Source organism: Theobroma cacao, chromosome 9 (assembly GCF_000208745.1).
Source record: "Theobroma cacao cultivar B97-61/B2 chromosome 9, Criollo_cocoa_genome_V2, whole genome shotgun sequence".
In the NCBI taxonomy this organism is placed as follows: Eukaryota; Viridiplantae; Streptophyta; class Magnoliopsida; order Malvales; family Malvaceae; genus Theobroma; species Theobroma cacao.
The window spans coordinates 23,734,518-23,743,056 of NC_030858.1; positions in this window are offsets into that span (position 1 = coordinate 23,734,518).

Here is an 8,539-nt window from a genome sequence, read left to right on the forward strand (position 1 = left end):
GAAACTCATTTATTCATAAAACATGAAAATTTATCTTTTTAAATTCCTTTTTCCATAGAATTCATGAAAGCATCTAAAAACCACCCTAGATAATTAAAATGACAGTAAGTTTACTCACAATGTCTAGAATGCAGACTTTCGAAGCACTCTGTCTACTGGTCCTCGGATGCAATTTCCTTGCCTTTATCGGAGGACTCACCACCTTGACACAGTACAAAATCGAGAGTTTCACCAAGTTGGTACTAAATCAAAATTAAACTAATTTAGACTACCAATGCATGATATGGAATGCAAAAATGCACTGGTAACTATCTAAACCCGGTATTGGCCTAATTCGTCTTATCACCCGATTAAATTCCTAACGGGTCCGTTTAAACTCCAATTTAATTCTTTTCAGTTTCTATACCTCAATTGCACCCAAATTAACTTAATGTCCCTCAGTGTGGTGCAAATTATCAGTCCCAACAGCAAATTACGAAAATACCCCTAGTGGGTAAAAATTCGTATTTTTGCTCCGAAAATTCCCATTATTTTTCTAGGCTCATAATTCATTATTCCTTAACCAATTCTCCTAGAATAAAATCAAACTCATCCTCACTCACTACATGGTAAATTCAGCCATTAATGGTTGGGGGAGAAAATAAATTCTTTTCTTGTTGTTTTGTTTCTAAATATGCTAAACTAACTAAAAACACTAACATAAATTAAAATCAAATAAATCCAACAACTTTCTCTCTCCTAACCCATTTTTTCAGAATTGAATTCATCATGAAAACATGTAATTTAATCATGGAAAATAAAGAGAAATGCTTGGGAATAAGAAAACTCAAGCTTAATAGAAAAAACTCACCTTTTTCACTTAATTTCCTTGAAAATTCACACTTTTTCTTTGATTTTCTCTCTCTAGGGTTTTGTTTTTGTTTTCTCTCTCTTCTTGCTGGTTTGGCCGGCCATGGGGTGGAAGATGGGCTGATTTTGTGCCTTTTAAAAAGGAAAATAATAAATTAATAAAGGCATGACACATGGCATCATGTCATTGGCCCGTTTTTAAAATTTTAAAAATTTAAACATTTTATCTCCACCACATGTTTAGTCAAGGGTCAAAGATGAAGACAAAGGAAGACCATGTGCTGGAAAAAATATCCTGGTGGTGGAAAATTACAATTTTGCCCCTGAGGTGGCAAAATTACCATTTTACCCCTATACTCCAAATTATACCGAAATTAAAATTTTTCACTTCTAAACCTCAAATCATACTTCAATAAGTCAAATTATACTCTAATAAGTCAAATGGGGTCAAAAAAATCTTTTCTAAAATTCCCATTTTGTCCCCAGGTGGCAAATGACCATTTTGCCCCTAGTTAGTGAAAATTCCGATTTGACTCCAAATTGATCCTCAAACTCCAAATTACCATTTTAAGTCATCCATGAACTGTGAAACTCTTAATCTCACCTTAAAATTCCTATTTGATCTAGTTCGAGGATTAAATAAACTTTGTTGTACCTCTAAGTACAATACCGACTTTTGTAAATTTTTCGAGACTCTCCTAGCATGCAATCATGCTATCATCACATGTATGTCATGAATAGTATTTTATAAGGTTGGGCTTTACATATGTAAATCAAGAATTTGACATATATAAACAAACTTGATTACTAGAATTGCCTTATTGTATATTTACCTTCATTGCTCTTGAGATTTATGTTAAGCAATTTATGTTTGGGTTTTTAATTTCAAGTGTTTTACTTGTTGTCTTTCGCTCGTTTTTTTTTTTTGAGGTTTTTTAAGGAAGGATTTTGGTTGTTTATGTATTTTTTGTAGCTTCTTAAATTAATGTTTTCTGTATATAAGTAGCTGAAGAAGAAGTTGTCAACTTGTAATCCAACCAATAATAGAATCTAGACCATTGATTTTATATAAGTTTTAATTATGTAGTAAACTCTGTTTTCCAAAAAAAAAAATGTGTGGCCAACGAAAGTTGTTGAGAATATGTAAATTTGTTGCTAAGATTTTCGATGTCAAAGATGGTGTTTATCTAACGGTGATTGTCAAAATATTTTTTTTATGTTTTTTAGAAATTTTACAGAGAAGCAATTGTTTCTTTTGATAGATGCAGGAATGTACATTTTTAGAAATGAAAACTACTTTTAAATAAATAAATGCTAATTTATTTCATAAAAACGTGTATACTTGCAAACATAAGAGTTTTATTGGTTTTTTTAAATAAAAATTTAACTAAAAATTTAACACTATTACTCCTCTTAGGAGCAACAATAAAACACAAAGTTTTATATGAGAAAAAAAAAACCTTAAAATGTTATGTGAAAAAATATCATACCACAAGGAGTATATGTGGAGTTTACTATTTCTTATTTAACTTTTGATTGCACAAAGTAAAAAGCAAAAAAATGTATTTAGATACGAGAAGAAATTATACTCTTTCCATCTAGAAATACTTACCTAATTTAATTTTTATTAGTCAAACTTTCTTCAACGTTGACTTCAATTTTATTTTAATTATTTTATTATTGTTTAAAATATGAAAAATACTTTCTAATATCTTGAATGAAGAAGTTTTTCAAGTATATCTTTATAAAATTTAAACTATTTAAAATTTTAAAGATTAAAGTTTAAAAAGTTTGACTATAAAAGGTTAAAATCAAGTATTAATTTTGAATGAAAAAAGATCAAATATAAATCTTTACAAAAACATATAAAATGTATGATTTAGATTTAATATAGAATAATTATATTTCAAATGTACGTCGCATTTTACATTTCAATCAAACATACTTATTAGTTTATGAACTTATAGTACTGAAGAAAAAACATATAATTATATTCACAATACAAATATAAAAATTTTATAAGATTTTTTTCCCTAAATCTATATATTTTTTTATTATTTTTTTAAAAATAGATGAAAATTTACTTATTCTCTTTATTTAAGTTTTTTATTTAATTTTAATATGTTTAATTAAAAAATTATAATTCCTCACTTTTATATATACATACATATATAGCCTGGACCAGATCAAAATAAATTTCATGTATCAATATATTTTTTCTCAAAATTAATTATTTTTTGGATTACATTATGGAATTATGCCTATGACATTGATCCCCACTCTAGAGCACCAGTAGTCATCCGAACGCTCCAAATGTTAAAGAAAAGGCAAAGCTTTCAATCTATCAAGAATTCTCTCTTGTAAAATTCTTTCTTGTAATTCTTATTTTTATCAATAAAAATTATTTCAAAACTTTCCTCTATATATCTATTAATTTATTACATACATTTTCTTCTTGCAACAAATGTAATGTAATATGTTGCCTATAAAAGACTCCAAATGTTAAAGAAAGTGTAGGGTTTTCAATCTGTCAAGAATTCTCTCTTGTAATTCTTATCTTTCATCAATAAAAATCTTTTCAAAACTTTCCTTTATATATCTATTAATCTATTACATACATTTCTTCTTGCAACAATACCGGAGATCCTCGAGTGACTTTAGTATCAGAGCCAGCCGGAGAAAAGATATTTCTTTAAAAGTTGATTATTTTGTAACATTACTTTTATTTTCCAATTTCTGGTTTTAATTGCTTTATTTGTACTATGTCAATTTCTACTTAGACCTAAGGATAACAGTCTAGGCCATGGGTTAGGCATTTAAGCCAACTCTCCTTCTTGTAGGCAGAAAAGGACATTGTTTCAGAACAGTAGAAATCCTCTTTAATAGGAAAATAATTTCATAGTTACAAAATGTTCCCTTTCTTAAGAATTACCTCTTGTTCTCGTTTAGCATCTAACCAAACCCAATCTATTAATGAAGAAAATATTCATTATCAAAATATTATTCAAGAAATGGATAATTGGGAAATCTGTAGAGTTCCCTAAAATCAAATATATAAATTTTCAACTTTTCATGCTTCACAACTAAACTCTTCTGTGGGTATTTGATCAAGACTAAAGAAAAAGGGATACCCATCCAAAATCAATATGAAAACATCCATCTTTTGGATCAAGAGACAATTGCAAAATTCAAAAACCAAAAATATAATTATATCCACTTTGGATTAGTACAAGTAGGAGTTAAACTTCTTACCAAAGAAGGACTAGATACTTCCATCCTCACAGCCTTAAGGGATAAAAGACACCTTCATTTTAATGATTCCTTGTTAGGAATAGTAGAAACGAGCAACATTTGACTTGATGTTTTATTTTTAATTGTTCTTTCTTTAGTTTAGAAATTTCTTCTTTTATATTTTTTATTTCCATACGTAATTCTTCTTTTGTTATTTGTTTTGGTTTAAGCTTTTCATATTTATCAAAAATAATATTTTTAATATTGTACATATTTTTTTGGTTTGTTATAATGGGTTTGTTTGTTTTTTCTTTTATCGAATTTTTTAGTTTTTCAAGATATTCCTTTTTTAAAATTGAGTCTTGAAGTTTATCAATGATTTCAATCATAAATTCTTGGTCCTTGGTTAAGACTTGAATTAGAGTTTCATTTTCTATTGAAGATTAAGATGTAATTTGTATTTCATCTATCTGTAATTCTTTTGAAGATTCGCTATTTACAGATGTTTCATTATCAGATGTAGATTCTATAAGTATTTCGTTAATTTTTTGTTCGATTTCTTCATCTAATTGGAGTTGACTAATCTTTCTTTTAATTTTACGGTATTTTGAAATGTGACCAGTTTTCCCACATCTAAAACACTTTATCGTTCTATCAATTTTTGCTGGTTGCTTTTGGGTTTGTTTTGTTTTTCTATACTTCTTGTATCTTGGTTTCTGATAATATTATGGAAGAATCTTCTTATGTTTTTTTACTTTTGGTTTTGCAAAACAACAAGCTTTTAAAGAAAAGGGTTCATGCTTAATGTCAAATTGTTGGCAGAATGATCCTAATTCTTTTTCATAAAGTTTTCTTTCTTTTTTCAATTGTCTTTGGAGTTTTAAATCTTGACATATTTTTAATCCTTCCTTTTGAGTAAAGCTTATAAGCTCACCGTATGTAAAATTTTCATAAGGAATTTTTCCTTTCTAAATTTCTCTTATTTGATTTCTAGCTTTTTCTCCTAATAAAGTGGGAAGTCCTACTAGAAATTTTTCTTTCCAGAATGGTTGTTGATTATTAGATCTTTGCATTATTCTTGTCATAAAGATATCTTTGTACCATTTGAAATTTGTTAATTTTTTGCATTTTAAATTTGATAATAATTTTGAGTATCTGTCTTTAAGATGAGAAGGATTTCCTATGAAATGTTTTGATATGAGAAGATGAAGGTTGTAACAGCATCTTGTATTTCTCTTCCCTATTCATTTAGGATATTATTACCTTCATTGTCTTTTTTTATGGCTTTTAATGTCTCTTGTTGTTGATTTGTGATAAGATAATTATCCCACCAACCTTTTAGTTGTTTGATGAATCCAGCAACCAAAAGATTTGCTATCGCATGATCTGTAATTTGACTTGTTTGGTTTTGAGTTTTGTATACATTAAACACCATTGTCATTTGTTGGAGTGTACTTAGGATGTTGTATTCAGACATTCCATCAATGTTCCACTCATATATTGTATTAGCATTATATTTATTTTGAAACACCAGTTTCTCTTCTATATTTAAATTAGGTGTTGTGACTTTAGTGTAATAAAGTTTTTTAGGTTTTTTCTAAATCATTTTGTTAATCTATTGATCCTCAAAGCTACTTGGGTCAATTTGTTGATTTACCATATTTAGCAAATGGGTTTGTTGTATTGGTGTTTCAGGGATTACTATTCTTGAGTTTTTACTTTCTAAAGCATCAATTCAATCCTGAATTTCTTTTAAAAATGGATTTTGTTGTTCTTGATGGAATCTTTTTAGAATTTCAAAAGGTTTAAAGATGGGTTCTTTGGTTTTGATATTTTCTGTATTTGTTGATAGATTTTGTGTGGATTTGGGTTGGTTTTCTACCAAAGTTTCTAAATTTTCTAATTGTTTTGAAATAGTGTGGAGATTCAAATTTGTATAGTTGTTTTGTCCGACTATCATTTTTAAGTCTCTCAAAGAAACTATTTCTCCTAAATCAGAAGGTCTCATTCTTAATGAAGTTGCTCTTATTCTTGTATTTTTGTGTAAATATTGAACTTTTGCCAAAGGAGGATGTTGAGATTCAACTTCCCCTTTAGTAGTTTGCCATCTGGTTATATTTTTTGGGGCATTTATTGATTTCGAATAATATCCTTCAAACTATTCAAAGAATTTTATTAGAATTTTATGTTTGTTCATAAAATTGTAATATTCTTGTAAGATTTCTTCCTTTTCACTTTCATAAGTGTTGAAATAGTTTTCTCTTTTTTGCCTTTTTTTTATTGGAGTAGAAATGTTTTCTACACCATGCTTTATCAATGACAAATTCTATTTCTAACACAAATATTTCTAAATTTTATCTATCATTTGTGTTTATATTCAGATTATTAGTCATTGATGAATATGTTGGAGACATATTAGGAGAATTTGTTGGACTATTCTCTTGTCTATTATATATGGGCTGAGGTATGTTTGAGGAGTTATCTATTCCCTGTAGATTTGTCCTAATGGTGGAAGGTATTGAAGAAACAGAAGCTCTAGTAGTCCTAAAGTATGTTCCATGAGTAGACGAGTTTTCTCTTAAAATGTTTAGACTTCTAGATCAAAAGATTGTATTGGAGGCATTCTTGGAGGTCTATTGAATACAAGCTCTACAGAACCATCTTTATATTCTGCTACACGATTTATTTCAGTATTTTGGATGGTGACAAGAATCATGGCTCCTTCAAGTTTCCATCTATTTGGAAGTTGTACTTGATGCCATTGAATGGTCTTTGGTATGGTTATGTGAGATCTAGACATATTTATTTGAAGTAGGAGAGTTTCTCCTCTTGGGCTATGAATCAAAGCCTTAGTATTGATAATAGCGTACATAGCTTTGTAATATAATTTGTACACCAAGGTTAATGGTTCTGACCCTAACATCATTTTATAATTATGTGTTTGAATTTGAAGTGTTAAAGAATTTAAGATGTTTCTATCTTTTAATGATACCATAAAATTTGAGAAACAGTTAAAGTGTATTGGTCCCTTACAAAGGCTAGTTTCTATTGTTCCTATCAAAGAATCATTAAAATGAAGGTGTCTTTTATCCCTTAAGGCTATGAGGATGGAAGTATCTAGTCCTTCTTTGGTAAGAGATTTGGCTCTTACTTGTACTAATCCAAAATGGATATAATTATATTTTTGGTTTTTGAGTTTTTCAATTGTCTCTTGATCCAAAATATGGATGTTTTCATATTGATTTTGGATGGGTATCCATTTTTCTTTAGTCTTGATCAGATACCCACAGAAAAAGTTTAGATGTAAAGCATGAAAAGTTGAAGATTTATATATTTGATTTTAGGGAACTCTAGGGATTTTCCAATTATCTATTTCTTGAATAATATTTTTATAATGAACATTTTCTTCATTAACAGATTGGGTTTGGTTAGATGCCGAACTAGAACAAGAGAGAGTTCTTAAGAAAGGGAGCATTTTGTAACTATGAAATTATTTTCCTACCAAAGAGGGTTTCTACTACTTTAAAATAATGTCCTTTTCTGCCTACAAGAAGGAGAGTTGTCTTAAATGCCTAACCCATGGCCTAAACTGTTATTCTTAGGTCTTAGTAGAAATTGACATAGTACAAATAAAGCAACTAAAACTAGAACTCGAAAAATAAAAGCAATGTTACAAAATAATCAACTTTTAAAGAAATATTTTTTTCTCCGACTAGCTTTAATATCAAAGTCACCCCACCAATCCTCATTCGAGGATCTTTGGTATGGCTTTGATACCAATCCTCCGGCTTTAATACTAACTTTATCTATTCCTTCAAGGAGAAAGAAATAAATCCATAGAAGGAACCAAAATATACAAGTCGAATAAGACAGCCTCTACATGGTGACTTTAGACAAGAGGAATCCCAAGAAAGAAAGAGATAAGGCAAAAAGCAGCCTCTGCAGAAAAAGCAACAATGTCACGACCCGAAACTCCCCATCGAGCCCGTGACAACTGCAGCGAAGCCTCGACAAACATTCTTCACCCCGAATGTCGATCGAAACCTCTCAAGGCTCTCGTATCAGCTTTCGCACTTCCCTAGTGAGCAATAGTTATCAAATAATCAAAATACGAAGGATTACAAATCATTTCCAAATCATAACATAACATTTTTTTTTGCTCACAGGGGCATTTTCGTCATTTTTGTCGAAAATCTCGAAACTTGCTAAAAATGTAATAAGTAAGTCAAAAATATATATTTAATGATTAAAAAAAATTAAGTATCTAAAACGTTCATTTGAAGTGAAAATTTGACCATTTGAATATGATAAAAATATTCAATAAAATAAACTATTTTCTTGTAAAATAATTTTCATAAAACTATCGGTACATAATTCTTATAGCGTAAAAGATAATTATATTCATATATACTATAAAGCAAATAACCAAAGCATAAAATTTCTTTTACAGTGACACGTG